This window comes from Apodemus sylvaticus, chromosome 3 (genome assembly GCF_947179515.1).
Source record: "Apodemus sylvaticus chromosome 3, mApoSyl1.1, whole genome shotgun sequence".
Classification (NCBI taxonomy): Eukaryota; Metazoa; Chordata; class Mammalia; order Rodentia; family Muridae; genus Apodemus; species Apodemus sylvaticus.
In genome coordinates this window covers 54,804,801-54,824,926 of record NC_067474.1, presented here as the reverse complement: position 1 = coordinate 54,824,926, position 20,126 = coordinate 54,804,801, and positions in this window count along the sequence as shown.

Here is a 20,126-nt window from a genome sequence, read left to right as displayed (position 1 = left end):
GTTTGGTTTCAGACCTGGAGGCAAAGGACCGAGGTGCATATTTTATGTACCAAAGCAGACCTGGCCTCCAGGATCTCCCAGCATCCCTCAGTCCCTACCTGGCACACCCCCAGCCTTGAACTTTGCAGCCCAAGGGCTGGGCTGCCTTTCCCTTTAGACTCTTCCCTATATAATCCAGACATTTTGGTAGCTCTCCTCCTTCCCCTCCTTTTCCTCCTTCTCCTCTTCATCTTCCTCCTCCCTCTCATCTCTCCCTCCCCTCCCCCCCCTCCTTTCCCAGTGAGCTCACCCACCTGCGAGTAGCTTCCCAATAAACCTGCCTTTAATATAATCTAATCTGGCTTGAACTGGTTCATTTCCCTGGCAGTGGAGAAGTAGCCTATCAACAACAACCAAGGAAATTTATAGAAAAAAGGCTACGTTCGGTCTTACAGTTCCAGAAGGTCCAAGTTTGTGATGGTGGAGAAACAGCATTGCAGCAGGGACAGGAGGAAGCTGAAGGCTCACATCTGGACCATGGAACAAGAAGCAGAGAGAAAGAGAGCTTAGATTGGCAATGGCTTTGAACCATCAAAGCCTGTTCCCACTGACACACCTCCTCCAGCAAGGCCACACCTCCTAAGCCTACCCAAACAGCGCCACCCACTGGGAATCAAGTGTTCAAACATCTGAGCCTGTGGGGGACATTCTCGTGCAAATGTCTCTTCATTCTTGTCCTTATTCATCCCCTTCCTTTTTTTCAGGATATATTTCCCAAGGGGCTCTCTAGTGATTCTCTTGCTCTGGCTCTACTCCTAGCTAGGTTTGCAGGCATGCTAGGAGTAAGGAAAACAAGCTCATTTTCTATTTCTGTTTTCATGATCAGGTACTTTGATGCTTAGTTCATGACCTTGAACATGCTCACTTATTCATAGAAATATAAAAAGCTAGTTGTGCAATTGGAACACCCCTGTTCATTCATGTTATTTCCTCTTTTTGCACAGCCAGTGAGGGAAGAAAGTGCTAACTCTTTTTATTTTTATTTTTTTTTTTTGAGACAGAGACAGGGTTTCTCTGTGTAGCCCTGGCTGTCCTGGAACTCACTCTGTAGATCAGACTGGCCTCGAACTCAGAAATCCACCTACCTCGGCCTCCCAAGTGCTGGGATTAAAGGCATGCACCACTACTGCCTGGCAAGTACTGACTCTTGAAAGGTAAAGTAAAGGGCTGGAGAGATGGCTCAGTGGTTAAGAGCACTGACTGCTCTTCTGAAGGTACTGAGTTCAAATCCCAGCAACCACATGGTGGCTCATAACCATCTGTAAAGAGACCTGACTCCCTTTTCTGGTGTGTCTGAAGACAGCTACTGTGTACTCACATATAATAAATAAATAAATAAATCTTAAAAAAGTAAAGTATCAAATATGGAGTAATCATTACATATGATGATCCTATCAATACTGATCGTAAGTCCTATAACTTATCTATATGTGTGTGTTAATGTGTTTGTATGTGTGCATCGGTCACAAGTTGACACTGGGTGTCTTCCTTAGCCTCTCTTCATATTATTGTTATTTTTGAGACACTGTCTCATTATGTAGCCTTGGATGGCCTAGCACTTTCTATTTAAACCTGGTTAAATATCTGTCTGCCTCTTTCCCTTTACTATTTTAAAAATTTTAGTTAAAATGATTACATTCTCTTCTTCCTTCCTTTCCCTTCTTCCAACTTTCCTGTGCCATTCCTTTCTAGTGTCTCCTTTACCCCTATAATCCTTCTCAATCTTCTGGCCTCTTCTGTGATTACTGATGTCACACACACAGCAATTTCCCCTTTTCACGTTACCATGTCTGCTTGTGCTGTCACTGTTCCAATCTTGATAGGCGAGCCGTGTTGTTGTGCCCACCTTATTATTTGAAATAGGTGTTCCCACTGGACCTAGAGCTTGCCAATTCAGCTAGAAAAGGGACCCTCTGTCACTGCCTTCTTTAATGCTGACACTACAGGTGTGTGTGCCTTGGGTCACACTCAGGTCTACAAGCTTGCATGTGGCAAGCAAGCCTTTCTCAACTGAGCCGTCTCCCGCCACCTCCTCACTTTTTAAGTTGTATAAATCGAGAGGGGAATGTTGAAATGCTTTGTTGGCCTTCAGAACAACTGAAGATAGATTTAGAAAATACAGTTTCTCTTTCCAATGCATATGCATGAAAAACTCCATATGTGGCAGGCACTGTGTTAGCCCAAGCGCTGGAGCTTATGAGGCTGAGCATGGCAGACTGAGCCTTCTTGCCAGGGAACTTACAGCCGCCCGCAGAGATAAATAGAGACATTGAGGCCAGCCAGTAAGTGCATCTAAGGAGAGATGCACCTCTCCCATTTCACCTCCATTGCAGACCTGGCTGTTAATACAGGTTATTGCATGCATCTCTGTAACTCACAGGGTTTCTTTCTTTCTATTTATTAGCAAAATATGCTGCACGGAGAACCCACTGCCGATCCTGGGTACTCACATATGCTTTGTGCTTCCCTGGAAACCACTGCGTCAGGAGATGCAGGTCTCCATCACACGTGCGGATGCAGTTAAACTGTTTCCCTGGCAGCCTTCATCTCTCTCTGGGCTTCCTTCCCTGTGCCTCTAATTCAGAAGCATCGAACAGATGTTTAGATCCAAATGTTCTCCCAGCATAAGATAACTGTGAACAGATCTCACAGCTAAAGAATAAGGACCACACTAAGCACACACTGAGCAGGGATTCTGATCTTTAGTAATCCTTAGATTTAAAGGAGTTTTCTGTATTCTTCACGGGCTGGCTGAGTGTACGGAGCTGTGGGTGGGTGGGGGGCCTGCAGCTGTCTCTGATGGACACTGCCAGAGGATTGGAAAGGGGGAGCTGCAATAATCCTTTGGCTAAATTTGAAGTAGATTTTGCTTGGTGATGATAAAAAGTAGATTAAATACTTAAGCACTCAAGACTAGATTGTCACTGAGGCTCTGCTGTGCTACGTTTTACGGTGGTGGGGATTAGCCTGTGTTCTGATCTGAGGTGATGCTGGGTCCCCACCCTTAGCAGGGTCGATTTGATTGCTGTGACACAATCTGGCTGTATGTTAGTGTGAGCTGTCAAGTTTACATTCTGTATCACCCAGTGACACACGCACATGGGCATGCCTATAGCAAGGGCAGTTAAGATACCAGTCTCTCTCGTATTCTTAATAAGAATTAGAAATTACCCACACCCCACTGATGATATGGAGAAGGGGGTCTCAGAATAAGCAGAGCTTAATTCTAGAGCTGTGGTTCTCAACTTTCCTAGTGCTGCGACCCTTTGATACAGTTCCTCAGGTTGTGGTGACCCCTGGCCATAAAATGATTGTGTTGCTACTTCATAACTGTGCTTTGGCTACTGTTATGAATCATAATGTAAATATCTGTATTTTCTGATGGAGTTAGGGTGACCCCAGTGAAAGGGATGTTAGACTCCCAATGGGGGCATGACCCACAGGTTCTAGTGCCGGAGAGGGAGCTCTAGAGCCTTTGCTTAGTCACACACCAGGCATTGTGCTGAGGGTTTGACATAGACTGTTGCTTACAGTAAACATTCTTTCAACATTCTAGTGACCTAGATAATATCATAACCCCTATTTCCAAGGCAAGACTGCCAAGGCTCAGTTACTTACCCATGTCACCCAGCGAGAAAACGCAGAGCCAGGCCACAAAGCTTCAAACTCATGAGATCATGGTTCTGGCTGCTCGGGCTTCTGCTGCTGTGTCGTGTGTGTGTGTGTGTGTGTGTGTGAAGTTTTTTACTTTTATTAGCATATATTAATTATACATATTCAATGTAATATTGTCTTGTAACATTTTTGCATGCATACAGAATGTATTTGGATTGTATTCACTGTTTTCCTCTCTTTCCCATTGCCTTGTTTCTTCTCCTCGTCACTTAGTCCGTCTTCTACAGCTCTTGCGGGTGTGAGCCCACTTCCACCAGGCGTGCTTACAGAAGCATGGGCAGTTCACCAGTGGCTAGCCACCGAAGAAAATCTGACTACAGTAGCAACAACTGACGGCCAATTCTGTTGTTTCTTGGGGGCTCTCAGGAAGTTTAGGGATTTATTTAGCTGAAGTGGGGCCAGAGGACTAGGAAAGATATGATAGATTTGTTGGACCTGTGACCCTGAGCTCTTGGGTTCACAGAATTGGGCTTGTGTGACATCTGGACCTTTCAGTGTACTAATACTCAAAACTGTCTAGTTGTCCCCAACTCCTTCTGGCTTTTTTCTCACTTAAATCCAGATGGCCAGTGAATCCTGTTGTTCTCCCTGTCACACGTGGTTGAGTTCATGTGGCAGTGTGGTTATGAAATAGACTCTGCTATCAGATTCCAGCTGGGTTCAAATTTCAGCTCTGCCACTTTCCTGCTGGGTGATTTTAGGCAAATTAATCAATCTCTCTGTGCTTCAGTTCTTTTTTATCTGTAAAACGGGGATAGTAATGCTGGGCATCATTTAACACTGACCTTGGATTGAAGCTTAAGGACTACTTGCAATGCTTGGCAAATGTTCTCTATTAGTGATGTTTGTGCCTTTTTCTTTCTCTTTTTAGATAAAACCTCCCTCTTCCTAAATCGGGACAAAATGAAGCCCTGTGCCCAGTCTCCTGGCCTCCTCTGCCTTGCTCTGTGAGGAGATGAAGGAGTTCTTCCCTCTTCTCTGCTCATCTTGCTCTGTCCATCAGGAACCTAACTATCTATAGCAGCAATGTTCAACCTTCCTAAAGATGGGTTACCCTTTGATACAGTTCCTTCTGTTGTGTGATCCCCAAACGTAAAGTTATTTTGTTTTGCTACTTCATAACTATAATTTTGCCGCTGTTACAAACTGTAGTGTTTTCTGATGGTTTTCTTTCCCGGGAAAGGGTGGTTCACTGCCCACCCTCCCACCAAGGGCTCGTGACCCACAGGTTGAGAACTGCTGATCTACTTCATGGTGCCACTTCAGGTTGATGTTCATGTCCTCTAGAATGGACGATCCGTAGGGACTCCAGCCAAATATACCATGTGGGGGAACAGCTCTCAAGGGGGCCCTTGCTTCGGGGTCAGCTGTGTGTTTGTTGAGCTCTATAGTCAATTTTTGCTTCAGGCCAGCTGGGTTCTTCCAACTCCTCCCTAGGTCAAATCATTCACTAGAATCACTCACAGAACTCAAGAAAGTATCATCCCATTATAAAAGCTTTGTTGCAGGAAAAGGAGACCAATTAAAGTCAGGCAAGGGGAGAGATGCTTAGGATGGAGATGGGGAGGGGTCCCTATGTGCAGGTCCCAGTCCCACTCTTCTTTCAGAGTCTTGGCCAGATGACCTCCTCCCTATTGCCATAAGTGACAAGCATTAACCACTGATGATCAGTCAAGCTCATAATCTCTAGCTACCCCTGGAAGGCAAGCTGATATCACTGTCCTTGGAGACCATAACTGATCATTGTGTGACTCCAAGGCTCCTATCATGTCTTGTTAGGTTGTCAATAGCCAAAGGCTCCTATTAGACAAGACATTCCAGAAACCCAGGAGCCTGGAGTGAAGGTCAGGCCTTTCTCTGGGGAAGGTTACTTCCTCACTGCTCAGCCTGCTTTTCCTTGGTCTCTTCCATAAGACAGCTCCTGCTGGAGGTCAGCGTTGGGCATCTTCCTTAATTGATCTCACATCATCATCTTCATCATCACCTCCTCCACCACCACCACCACCACCACCACCACCACCACTACCACCACTACCACCACCACCACCACTACCACCACCACCACCACTACCACCACTACCACCACTACCACCACTACCTCCACCACCACCACCATCACCACCACCATCATCATCATCATCATCATCATCATCATCATCGTGTTTATCTGAGGCAGGGCCTCTTGCTGAACCTGAAGCTCACTGATTCAGCTATTCTGTTTGGCCATGAGTTCCAGGGATCCATCACCCCGCTCCCACTCTCCCCAGGTCTGTTACCGGCATGGGGCATGTACTGCTGCACTAGGCTTTTCCATTGGTGTTGAGGATCTGAACATTCCTAAAACAAAACGTGAACAGAGCTGAGCTGAGTATCCTGCGTTTAGAATCTGTACTCAGGAATTGGCCTGTCTGGGCTTGAAATCTGCTGTTACATTGTAGCTGTGTGACACTGGCTTGAAATCTTCTCTTACTTTGTAGCTGTGTGACACCTGCTTGAAATCTGTTGTTACATTGTAGTTGTGTGACATCAAACAGAGTTACCAGATCTCAGAGTGTCCTAATTCCCTGTCTATATACTTAAATGCTAGCATTATTTCCAGAGTGGGAAAAGCGGGTGATTGACTTCCATGGTCATTTCTCCTTGTAGACTTCCAAGGCTGGGGATGTGGTTGAAGGGTGGAGCTCTTGCCTAGCATGTTCTGGGCAGAGTTCAGTCCTCAGTACCACAAACAAACAAACCCATGCAACTGGATAACCATGTAGGAAAGATTACTTTGAAAGAGAATCGAGTGCTCTTAAGGCCACAGGGAAGCATGTGACGTTACCATAGAGATTTGACTCATCTTGTCTTATGGGGAAATCAACTAGATGCATTACTTAGAGCAAGCCAAATAGTTCTGAATTCACATATGTAATACTTGAAAAGACACCAAGCATTGAATGCAGAAAGAAGTTATATAAGTCTTAGCTGGCCGAACTGTAATTATATTCATTTATTCTAGGCTAGCTATTCAGAGGAGTGATCTTCCTACACTGGAACTTTTAAGTGGGAATACACATCTTAAAACGAAATGAAGCATGTATTCATAAAGAATTTTGTGGGAACGTCAGCAAGAGCATTGCTCATAACAAACAGGACACAACCCAGTCATTGCCCATTAGCTTCAGAAGAGCCAACCAATGAGTGATCTATATATAATAGGGAATATTACTTAGCAATAAAAAGGAGCAGGCCATCATTACACTATATGGATGGATTTTTAAAAACCATATTAAGGAAAAATTCCAAGCACTGGATGTTACATAACGTCATTTGTATGGCATTCTAGAAAAGGCCAACAGATATCAGAGAGCAGATGTTTGGTTGCCTGGGGTCTGCATGGAGGTCTTTGTTTACAAAGGAACGTAATTGGCTGTTTGTTTTGCTCAAACTAGTGAATACTTTCACTGAGTGGTTACAAGATAATGGTGACTAGACACATTGTTAAGCTGTACAGTCAAAACGAGTGAATCTTATTATATGTAACTTTTACCTAAATAAACCTGAAAGTTTCTTCTAGTTGTACTAAAAGAAATAGGCACTGATCACTCCCCTCCCCACACCTGCATCTTTGCCCTCCCCAATATCTCCCCTCCCCTCCTCATGCCTGTGTTTTGCTCCCGGATTTCCATCCTGCTCCTTACTCCTGTGTTTTTGCCCCCATATTTCCAGTGTCCTTTGTCTCCTGCACGGATCTCACTAGGGTTCTTCATACTTACTTTCAGGACACTTGAATATCTCAAAAATCAGTTAAGTTATATATTTATAGGTCAGATTTTCGTTTGTTTTTGAGACAAGGTCTCTCTGTTATATAGACCTAGCCTCCTGGAACTCACTATGCAGACCAATCTGGCCTCAAACTCATGGAAATCTGCCTTCCTCTGTTTGCCAAGTGCTAGGATTAAAGAAGTGCATTACCATGCCTGACCAGAGGTCAGATTTTGGCAGCTAATATCATTAAACATTTCCCTTTTGGAAGACTCCCCCATTGGGAGTGGGAGCACAAACTGGTACTACTTTGGAAATCAATTTGGGAGTTTCTCAGAAAACTGGGAATAGATCTACCTTAAGACCCACTCCTGGGCATACACCCAAAAGAAGATCAACTATAGCACAAGGACACTTGCTCAACCATGTTCATAGCAACTTTATTTGTAATAGCCAGAAACTGAAAATAACCTAGATGTCCTTCAACAGAAGAATGGATAAAGATAATGTGTACATTTACATAATGGAGTATTAGTCTGGTATTAAAAACAAGGACATCATGAAATTCTCAGGCAAATGGATAGAAGTAGAAAATATTATCCTGAGTGAGGTATCCCAGACTCAGAAAGACAGGCATAGTATGCACTCACTTATAAGTGGTTATTAGTCATAAACTACAGGATGACCATGCTACAAACCACAGACACAAAGTTGCTAAGTGACAGGGAGAGCCCAAAGGGGCACACCTGAATCTCACTGAGGAGATATATTAGATATCAGGGGCAGATGGAAGGAGAGGAGGGGTGGGGATGGGAACAGGCAGGACGAGGTGGGGGAGGACAGAGGGCGAGATACTGGGAGAGACAACTGGAACCGGGGCGAGGGGCACATCTGGGATGAGCTAGAAATTGAGGACAATGGAACCTCCCAGGAATCTATGAGGGTGACCCTAGCTAAGACTCCTGGCAATGGGGGATATGGCGCCTGAACCAGCCTGAAGTCTTCTGTAACCAGTAAAGACTTCCAGTAGGGAATAGGACACAAAACCCCATTCCAAAACACGACCTAGGCACAAAACCTGAGACCCACAATTTGTCCCGCCTACAGCATATTCAGGGGTGGAGGATGGAACAGAATTTGAGAGAAGGGCCAACCAATGACTGGCCCAGCTTTAGACGCATGTCATGAGACGGAGCCCAACCCTGGCCTTATTGATGATGTTCTGCCATACTTGTAGACAGGACTCTAGCATAGAAGTCATCAGAGGGGCGTCACCCAGCAACTGTTGGAGCTGATGCAGAAACCCACAGCCAAACATTGAGTGGAGTTTGGGGAATCCTGGGGAAGAGGGAAGGATTGAGGGAGACAGAGGGGCCAAGGACACCACAGTAAAACACAGAGTCGACTGACCTGGGCCCATGGGGGCTCATGGAGGCTGAACTGCCAAGCAGAGAGTATAAACGGGATGGACCAGGCCCTCTGCACATATGTAACAGGTGTGCAGCGAGGTCTTCATGTGGGGCTCCTAAAATGGAAGCAGGGGCTGCCTCTGACTACACTGCCTGCTTAGGATGCACCTAGTTTTGCAGTGACTTGCTATGCCTGGGACTGCTTGATGCCCACGGGAGGCTTCCCTTTTCTGGGAAGAAGGGAGGAGGTGTGGATGTGGGAAGGTGAGGCAGAGGAGAGCTGCTGACCAGGATGTAAGGTGAATAAATATCTTAGTCAATGAAAAAATTTCCCCTACTGGGTTGACAGAGAAGGCTCAGTGGTTAAGAGCATTCTCCTAGAGGACCCAAGGATGAGTCCTAGCACTGGCATGGAAGGTCACAGTTCCCTGTAATTCCAGCTCCACAGGAACTGGTACAGCTCGCGCTCTCTCTCTCTCTCCCTCTCTCTCTCTCTCTCTCTCTTCCTCCCTCCCTCTCTCTTCCTCTCTCTCTCTCTCCACACACACACACAGACACACACACATACACACATACATACCCACACATACACAGACACACAGAAACACAGACTCACACAGAAACACAGACACACACACATACACACACAGACACACAGAGAAACATACACAGACACACACACATACATACACACACACATACACACACAGAGAGAAACACAGACTCACACAGAAACACAGACACACACATAAACACAGAGAAACACATACAGACACGCATACACATACACAGACACATACACACAGACACACACACAAAGACACACACAGACACACACAGACACAGACACACACACACACACACACACACACACACACACACACACAACACACAATCTGTGTAATCAAACAAATTCCTCTCTTGCTTCTCTGTCTGCCCAGAGGAGCTGCCTTTGTGTCTTTAGCCTCCCCCACCCAGCCCCTCCCCCTGCCCCCATCCAGTCTCCTCCTCCCCCTCCCCTTCCCCCTCACTGACTGCAGTGCTCCCCCAGCTCCTCATCTCTCTCAGCTCAGCTCTCAGCAGTGTGTTAACAGGAGGAAAAGCAGAGCTGAGAGGTGGAGTAAATAGGTTTCTCCATCAGCAAAGAGGTTTCAAGGATAACCAGATAGCAAGGTACAGAGTTAGGGTTCATATACAGGCCATGACCCTGCGTGCCTGCATCTGTTTATAAGAGGGAGAAGTGGGTCACCAGGTCCTCAAGGCCTAGCATTCAGAAGGCCCAGCTTTGGCATTGCATTTGATCCACAGCGCTGCAAAAACCAAAAAGAAAATCTGCAATTGTCTTAGGCAGACATTTAGAACATCACACCCTCACCCCAGTCTCAAAACAGAAATATCTGAACCTAATCTTATGTATGAAATGATTTGAGGCCTTGGTGTTTACGTTTCCTTTGTGTCTTAGTCAATAAAAATTAATTCTGTTGCAAAAAATAAAAGTCCGTCCTTCAATGGAGTTATTTTTCAGTCTCCATTAAAACTTTATCCGATTCATTTCCCTGCACCTTCTCCTCAGAGTAGCGCCCTCCAGGGACACGGCAGGCAGGTGCTTGAAGGGCTGAAGCGCCAACAAAACAAATTAATCTTCTGAGTCCCCCTGGTCATACCTGAGCTGTGGTTTTAATCCATCTTAAGCCCTGCAAAGAGCAGGTCAGATGCTGGTTTGAATCTGGTTTGCAAAGAAAAAGAAAGGAAGCTGGGACGGCTGTGCCCCAGGCAGCCCAGGATCTCTTTGTAGTTTCTCTTGTTTTATCCTGAACACCCGCCCTCTTCACACAGCGGCTCTGGCCTGACTGCTGAAGCGCGCGCGCGCGCTCGCGGGAGAGCAATGTCCAACTCTGGGAAACTCATGTCAAATTTTCTATAGTGAATTGAGCATCCATTCTAATGTGCTTTTGTTCACGAGTGGGCGTGCGGGATGAGCAGACAGCTGGAATGTTTCCTAAGTGCAAAGTTAAATCTGTGCCGACATAGAGCGCCAGCTGCGACACCCTGCTGAGATGAAGGCCCCGCCAGCCTGGGTTTCCGGAGCAGGGCAGAGTCACAGTGCCCTGTGCCCAGGGACGTAGCTCTCTGCCAGGCACAGTCGACGCTCAGTTATAAATATGCTGGAACAGGCGACAATCCATTTTTTCCACCTCTTAACTGAAGGCAGAAGAGGCTGCCTCTGAGCCTTTAGGGTCAAGGGAGAGGCTGGGGGAGGCAGACCACACCCGAGGGGCACGTGCAGCCTTTCTGACGCACAGGCCGCTGCCGCGTGGATCATCTGATGCTTATCAGGCAGTGTTCAAGACGGTGCAGAAGTGCGCATGCTTAGTGGGAAATTTTCTGAAATTTGTAACACCATTTAGGCGATGTTTTGGGGGAGGGTCCGGTAGCTGAACTGGGATAGGCCATCCTTTCCCCTTTAGAACATTTAAGCATATTATTATTGTTGTTGTTGTTGTTATTATTATTGAATATAATCTTCATTTACGTTTCAAATGCTAAAACCTTTCCCAGTTTTCCCCCTCCCCGAAAACCCTCAACCCCTCCTCCCACCCCCTGCCTCTAAGTATATGCCCCTCCACTCGACCCCCCCTGCCCTCCCCCATTTCCCTTTGTTGGGGCCTCTATTGAGCCTTCACAGGACCAAGGACCTTTCCTCCCACTGATGCCCAACAAGGCATTCCTCTGCCACATTTTTGGCAGAAACCATGTGTGTCCCTTGGTTGATGGTTTAGTCCCTGGGAGTCCTGGGGCGTCTGGGTGGCCGACATCATTGTTCTTCCCATTTAAGCATCTTAAGACATACTTTCATTGAAAAAAAAAAGCCACAAACTTGGTTTCATGAGATAACTTAAAAAAAACAACAACAGTACTTTCTGAAATACTGGTATGGAGATTGTCACTGGGATTAACTGATTATGTTAATGCACAGCAGGTCTGTCCCCTGTTGTGCAACTTAGAGACCTTCAAGTCCTAGGACAGTGGGCTCTGAGGCGCCCTGAGGCCTGTCAGCTTAGTTTTTCCATGACAAGGTAGCTGGAAACACGGGGTCCATCACAGGTCCATCTTGCCCCATATTACATGTTTCCTGCCCCTTCAGCAGCCTCCTCTTCCCGTCCCAACTCTTGCCAGTCAGCCTTTGAAGAGCTTGGGGTTTTCTAAGCATAACCCCACGTTCCCACCCGCTTACTGTGTGTTCTACCTGTATCTCTTACCAAGAACACCATCTATACCTACAGTCCCCATATCTGTTCCTATGTACCCACTGTACTCCAACTCTAACGATAGCGGGGTGGCAGCAGGGACCTCAGATGGCTTTCCCACCCTCCTCTGCGTGCTGATCGCAGTGCCTGACTTTGCCAGTCCATTCTGTCTTCTTTAAACGGTTTTCTCTCCCGAACAATCTCTGTCTTTTGCTTAACAGCTCATGTGGCTCCTCACTGGTGCTCCCAGGGTCGTCAAGTGAGACCGGCCTCTTCGTCTTGGGCCTACCTGGGCTGTGTGCCAGCATTAATCTCTTAGCCTCTGCCCACTGGCATGCCAGGCCCTGGCTACTTCCTCTTTGTTCCGCCCAGATCTCACTTTATCTTCGAGCCGCTCATCTCTGAACCCCAGGATAAGTGAGGTGTCCCTCCAGGAACCCCCAGGTCATGTCATCCTTCCCCATGGGTGCAACCTCACCTTGTAAAGGTTGAACACAGGACCTAGAAAAGAGGGATCAGGTCTTTTTTTAGTTTTTAGCACCCTCCTTGCCCCATAGAACCGTGGCTCAAAGCAGAGTAGATACGTACAGGACACTCACATACTAACCATATTTTATGGATGAATTCCCAAGGACTCTTAGAAGGAAGTATAGACCTGCCATTTAATATATAGCTCATACAACTCCCAAGAGCCAGTAGGCATTCAGAAACACCATGTTGACAGCTTAAAATTGGTAATGGCCTGCTGATCAGCCCCCAGCCCCCCCACTTCCACATGCTTCTGGGCAATCAGTTTGGAGAGTGCTCAACTATGTGCCAAACCCTGTGCTTACTGCCTTATACAACCAATCTGATTAACCCGAGTAGAACGCCCACCAAGCAGCACAGGACACAGCCAGACAATGGATGCTTCAGGTCCTTTGTCTCATCCTCATGTCTCTAAAAACTCCAAGTTTTCAGCTGTCTCTCACTGCCAGCTGTTCAGCCGAACAGAACCAAAACCACAGAAACCCCCCAAAGCTATCAGCGATCATTTAGCAAAAGGCCAACCAACCTCAACAGGCATTTGGTCCAGCATCAAGAAATAACTGGGCGTTTGTAAGAACCGAGTGTCAGCAAGAGAGACGTTTTAAATGGAGGCAGCGATTTGATGATATAATGACAGAACTTGTTCTTCAGTAGCACCTCCTCACTTGCTGGGTTAATACGGGTCAACAATTGTATTCAGAGACGGTGCCAGAATACTACCAAGCAAATGGTGAGAGGCCCTCTCCCCAGTACCCCTAAGAGTAAAGCTAACACTTGGTGATTTTCAGGGAGCTTTAAGAATCCAGGAGCTAAGTAATGGTCTGTCAAGGAAGAACAAAAGCTTTCTCATCCACCTTCTCAGATGCAGCTCAGGACCATGTTAATTGAACTGGTAAAAGACAGATTAATGAGAACAGGGTTTATTGAGATGCATATGGGCCTCACAGAAATGAAACTCCAGGGAGCTGCTTGGACTTCGAGACTTATGAGTCTTTTTAACAAGGGGACCAATTTTATGGGTATATGACAAGGCAGAGAAAAAGGTTTCCTGGCATCCAAGGGCAGTGGCTGGTGAGAAGCTGAATATATGGGGGAGGTACTGGAGGAGAAGGGTTGTTTCAGCCACGTTTGTGCCGCTGTGCCTTGCAGTGCCACCTCTGGACAGACAGCCTACAGTGGCTTTTCATTCTGCCTTCCCTGGCAGAGGGAACAACGCCTCACAAAATGGAATTAAGGCTCGATTTTTTTGGCAAACAGGGGCAGCATAGGGAGCTTTTGCTTCCAGCTCAAAGCGATTTTTATGCGAAGGTGGTGTGGCTGAGTGGTGGCACAGTGGTGGCACAGTGGTGGCACAGTGGTGGCACAGTGGTGGCACATTCTGACCCCTTCAGCTCATTTGCATGGCTTCAGTGTTTCAGGGGCTCCTGTGTTTATAGCCCTGGCTTCATTGCTGAAGCTGCTGCTTTGAGGGCTCCCAGGCAGTGCCCATGTCCATAGCTCAGTGCCTCCTCCATAGTTTTTATTCCTCTTGCCGAATCAGGTCTTTATCTTCATCAAACCTCCAGATCTCAGCCACTCTAGTTTACACTGTCCCCCTTGGCTTGCTGACTTGAAGTTTGTCTACAGTGATTCACTGAGGCTGGACCCTGTGCCCCATTCTTCCTCTGCACTCACCCACAGTTCACGCCTGCATCCTGGAGATGCTCACATAACCTCTCCTGGTGATGCTGGAGATGCTCACATAACCTCTCCTGGTGATGCTGGAGATGCTCATAACCTCTCCTGGTGATGCTGGAGATACCCACATAACCTCTCCTGGTGATGCTGGAGATGCTCATAACCTCTCCTGGTGATGCTGGAGATACCCACATAACTTCTCCTGGTGATGCTGGACATGCTCACATAACCTCTCCTGGTGATGCTGGACATGCTCACATAACCTCTCCTGGTGATGCTGGACATGCTCACATAACCTCTCCTGGTGATGCTGGAGATGCTCACATAACCTCTCCTGGTGATGCTGGAGATGCTCATAACCTCTCCTGATGATGCTGGAGATGCCCACATAACTTCTCCTGGTGATGCTGGACATGCTCACATAACCTCTCCTGGTGATGCTGGACATGCTCACATAACCTCTCCTGGTGATGCTGGACATGCTCACATAACCTCTCCTGGTGATGCTGGAGATGCTCATAACCTCTCCTGATGATGCTGGAGATGCCCACATAACTTCTCCTGGTGATGCTGGACATGCTCACATAACCTCTCCTGGTGATGCTGGAGATGCTCACATAACCTCTCCTGGTGATGCTGGAGATGCTCATAACCTCTCCTGGTGATGCTGGACATGCTCACATAACCTCTCCTGGTGATGCTGGACATGCTCACATAACCTCTCCTGGTGATGCTGGACATGCTCACATAACCTCTCCTGGTGATGCTGGAGATGCTCATAACCTCTCCTGATGATGCTGGAGATGCCCACATAACTTCTCCTGATGATGCTGGACATGCTCACATAACCTCTCCTGGTGATGCTGGAGATGCTCACATAACCTCTCCTGGTGATGCTGGAGATGCTCATAACCTCTCCTGATGATGCTGGAGATGCCCACATAACTTCTCCTGATGATGCTGGACATGCCCACATAACCTCTCCTGGTGATGCTGGACATGCTCACATAACCTCTCCTGGTGATGCTGGACATGCTCACATAACCTCTCCTGGTGATGCTGGAGATGCCCACATAACTTCTCCTGGTGATGCTGGACATGCTCACATAACCTCTCCTGGTGATGCTGGAGATGCCCACATAACCTCTCCTGGTGATGCTGGACACGCCCACATAACCTCTCCTGGTGATGCTGGACATGCTCACATAATCTCTCCTGGTGATGCTGGGGCCACCTAAGGAGCTGGGGTTTGGCACAGTCTGGGGCTCCTAGTCCCTGTTACATATTTATCTTCCTAAATATCTTCTCTCATTTCTGTGCTTCCTGCTTCTGGTCTGTCTCTCTTGTGAGGCGCATCCCCACAGCTCTCAACCACTCCAGGAAGGATGAACTCTCCTTTCTTAGAGAACCTAACTCTCAGCTGTGGGGTCCCCTCTCACCTCTCAACTCTGCAGATGCACAGGTCTCTCCGTGTGATGGAGTCCTAGGGAAAAAACTTGCCTATTCGCCAAGAAAGCTATTCCTTATACCCTCCTCCATAGTTAGTCCTTTTGTTTAAACACTGTTAGGCTATCTCACTTCTGTGCTTGAAACTTCCCAGATTTTTTTTTTATTTTTTAATTTTTTAATTTTATTTATTGCTATATGTAAGTACAGTGTAGCTGTCTTCAGACACACCAGAAGAGGGTATCAGATCTCATCATGGATGGCTGTGAGCCACCATGTGGTTGCTGGGATTTGAACTCAGGACCTTGGGAAGAGCAGTCAGTGCTCTTAACTGATGAGCCATCTCTCCAGCCCATTCCCAGATGGTTCTAAAGTGATCACTCTCTTCTTAGGTTGCTCGGGGGAGCATTAAGTCAGAACCTTGCCCAGCTGTCCTCGTCGCCAGTTGTTCTGCATTCACATTCATGGGCTGGGGCAAGAACCCAGCAGTGTTAACGGCCGCCCAGGTTACTCACGCCTTCACCACACTCGGCTCCCTTAGTGACCATCGCCTCTCATCTCCTATTTCCACAGGACTTTCCTCAAACTTCAGCTTTAATGTCACTATCAACCAGAGCTTGTTTTCTGTCCCAGGATTCCACTTGTCACCTTTATCACAGACATCAGATTGTCTGTCTGTCTGTTTCCTGTCTATTTTCCTGCTGCAAAGTGGAAGGCTTCCTGGGGTCAAGGCTGTGTCTCTCACCATTGAGCTGCAGGGCCAGAGTCTGTTATTCTCTGAGCGTTTGGCCACACCTTCCTCCTGTGGTACCTTGTACGTCGATTTTTTCCCCTCTTTCCACCGTCTTCAGACTTTGCCTAGTGATTCCTTTCTTTTAGTCTCTAAAACCACACTCAAAACACTCCTATCCCAGATCAAACACATAAATCTTCTCTTGGTGTCTTTCTTAAATTTAATCATGTTTTCCTTTTTAACTTTGAAAGATAGTTTAGCCTAAGGAGGAAAAAGTCAGGATCTAGAACCAGACTACCTAGATTCAAATCCAATTGATTAGAGAACCTCATGTAAATGACTCCACAATGTGTGTCTTAGTCTGCTTGTCCTTTGAGTAGGACAGAAAGAATGTCTTTAAGGAGTTGGCGTGAGGGTTCAGTGAGGTGCTGGGTATCCACAGTAGACTGGATGTTCTAAAGGCTTGGTAAGTATTAGCCATTATTACAGCCTTTCATTCTTAATGTCATCTCTGATGGCTTCTGCTGTCCCCAACTTTCAGAGCCCATTGTAAATGGTGCCCTGAGGTTCCACCCATCCTCACAGTCATGTGCTACACCAGACTGCACTTGCTCATGTTGAGACGTTGTCGTCCACTGACGATCTCTACATCTCTCCACCACTCTGCCTTCATCACCTGTTCTCAGTCCTTACTCTCTGACTGCCCTGCCTCTGTGGTCTCCTTGCCTATTTCTGTCCCCAGGGTCTCCAGCTGCTTTGTCCTTAGCCCCTGTTTTCTCAATCTTTCCACTCAACCTTTCCACACTGATGGTTTACAGACAATCCCTTGAAGATGAAAACTCCCAGATCACTGTTACCCGGGCCCATCTCTTGAGCTATAGGCCAATGATGACAGACATCTCCAAGGCCCCTCCGTGTGTATGCCTTATGTGGAAACCAGTTTAAACATGTCTAAAGCAGACTGTTAACTTCCCAACAAAAGCCTCTCTTGTCTCTGTCTCTGTCAATTTCACACCTTTAGTAGAGAGCTTGTGTCTGAAACACAGAACAGCTCTCTGAGCGCTAAACAGATGGCTTGGGGAAGTGAAGAACAAAAGTTAAATAAAGTGGGCTAGCTACCTGCCAAAATGAAGTGTGCAAGAGAACAGACTTACAGAGGGAGTTTGAGTCTAGCCTGGGCTACATGGAAACCATTCTAAAAAAAAGGGTTTTTCTTTTCACTAAAAAAGCTTTAAAGTCTCTCTCTCTCTCTCTCTCTCTCTCTCTCTCTGTGTGTGTGTGTGTGTATGTGTGTGTGCGCACGGGATGTGGGTGGGTGTGGGTGTATCTGTGCGGTGGGTGGGTGCCACAGTGTTGTTGGAGTGGAGGTCAGAGGCTAACTTGCTAGAGTGAGTTTTCTCTTTACACCACATAGGTCCCAGGGATCAAACCCAGACCCTCAGGCTGGGAGACAAGGACCTTTCTTTGCCTATCAAGTCATCTTCCTGCCTCTGTTTTCAATCTTTTGTTAAATGGATCCAGTTCGGGGAACCAACATCACAGAGGCTCATGTGAGAACTGGTGATGTCTGATGGGGTATGGGAACACCTGCTGGGTCTCTCAGAGATGCTGACGGTGGGTAGGGTGGACATTTTGTGTAATGTAAGGTACAGTTTTAGTGAGCTGACTGTGCTCTGTAGTCTACAAGCGTTGTCATTGGCAACTGAAAGAGGGTGGGTTGACATGGGTTATAGTGACTCAGAACCATCAGAAAGCTCACAGGATGGATTAGTGCGCTGAAGAAGGCTCTTCAAGTCCATTATGGTGGAGGGAAGACTAAACTCGACCCACTGAAATAGAAGGGGGGGGGTTCTAAGCCCCAAGCAAGCTAGGAGAGAATAGCGCACATTGCTCTGGGTTGGGCTGGGGCTTAGGCTCTCAGTGCCTGCTGGTAGGTGCTGACTGAGGCTGAGTCAGTCCTACCCTCCAGTGTACAGTCTTATCTTGCCAATAAATGGTGATCTTTATTAAGATGATGTAAAAGGACACAAAAGCACGGGTCCCAGATCCTGAAAAAGGGCATTTCTGGGTTCTGGAATCGGCAAGCCTTTTACCTCAGAGGGTCAGGAGAGTTAATGAAGATCAAAATTTCTCTTAACTGAATACCACAAGATGAAGGCCAAGAAAGTTGGCGAAAGCTCAGCCAGGGGAGCACACAGGCTGGTCTCAGCCGGAAGCCACTTTCCCATGGGGCAAAAGGGAAGTTAGGACGCATTACCACCGGGGCTCCTTCAGTGCCACTGTAGAGAAACTGAGACCATTAAGGGCTTTGCTTTTTCTCCATCACTTTTCCCCACCATTAATAGACGCTCTTTATCCTAAGACCTAAGGAGTGAAATACCAGGTCCACAAAAAGCCTGCTCTCAGGTCCTCTACCTGATTGGTTCCCCTTTTAGAAGAACTGCTCGACATAGACAGGGGAGTTGAAGCTTACCATTGTCTGCTTCTCATGCCTCGCCTTTTTCTTTCTTTCTTTAGCCAGGGCCTCACTGGGTAGTCCTGGTTGGCTTAGAACTTGCTGTGAGGACCAGGATGACCTCAGACTCACAGAGATCTGTCCTGTCTGCCTGGCCACTAGGGTGCCCGAGGGAGCTCCGCCAGCAAAGCGCTCAGGGGAGTCCATGTTTCCTCAGGTGAGAAGCAGTGGGGGCTGAGATGGATGGTGTGGTTCTCAGTCTCCTGTGTACCCAGGCTGTGAGCCAGGCAGGAAGCGGAAGGCTGAGCCTGGGAATCCGGTTTGATTCTGAGTGAGTGCTGGGAGGATGGAGGGGTTAGAGGAGAGAAAGCCTTCTCAGGCAGATTTAGGCTCCCTTGGCTCTTTACCCAGAGGCGATCCTTGATGAAGGAGATAGTGCTTGCTCTTCCAAACTGCTTTGTTTGATGGCCGATGTGGATGCACACACTTTACTCAAGTGTACCAGGGATTAAATACCTTTTGTGGGAAGGAATACCAGGAAAGGAAGCTCATTGGCTGATCACCCCATTAGCATGGAGGTCTCCAGGTTTTTATACCATGTGCTCAATTGTCATGGTCCTCTCAGTGGGGTGTCATGGTTACTTGTTCCACATCAGGTAGTTTGGCAGGGAGCTGGCTTCACACCTGCTATTCTCAATTCTGAAATTCCCTGAGGTTGGAGCCTGTTCGACCTTACCGGTTCTGTCTGGTGGCACGGTCCACTTGCCCCACAGAGATCCCCCCCTCTGCTTCCTGAGAACTAGGATTAAGGTATGTACCACCGTGCCTTGATTTATTTTTATGAGTACCCAGTATGAGGTTTAGATGGATAATGTTGAAATGTTTAGGGCACCAGCTTTGTAATTCTGGCTCCACAATTATAAGCTCTGTTCTCTTGGGTACGTGTTTAACCTCCTTGACTCTCAGTTACTTAACACATTAAATTGGAGTGAATTTAAATGCCTCAGGGATGCCATGAGGATTAAAATTACATAAAATTACATATTAAAAGTACATATTAAAATCTTAGCCTAGTTCCTTGCTCCTAGTGCCAATAAATAGTGATCATTATCAATGTGATATAAAGTCTTAGGGAACTTCAAAAGAGAATCTGATGATAAAATACCATG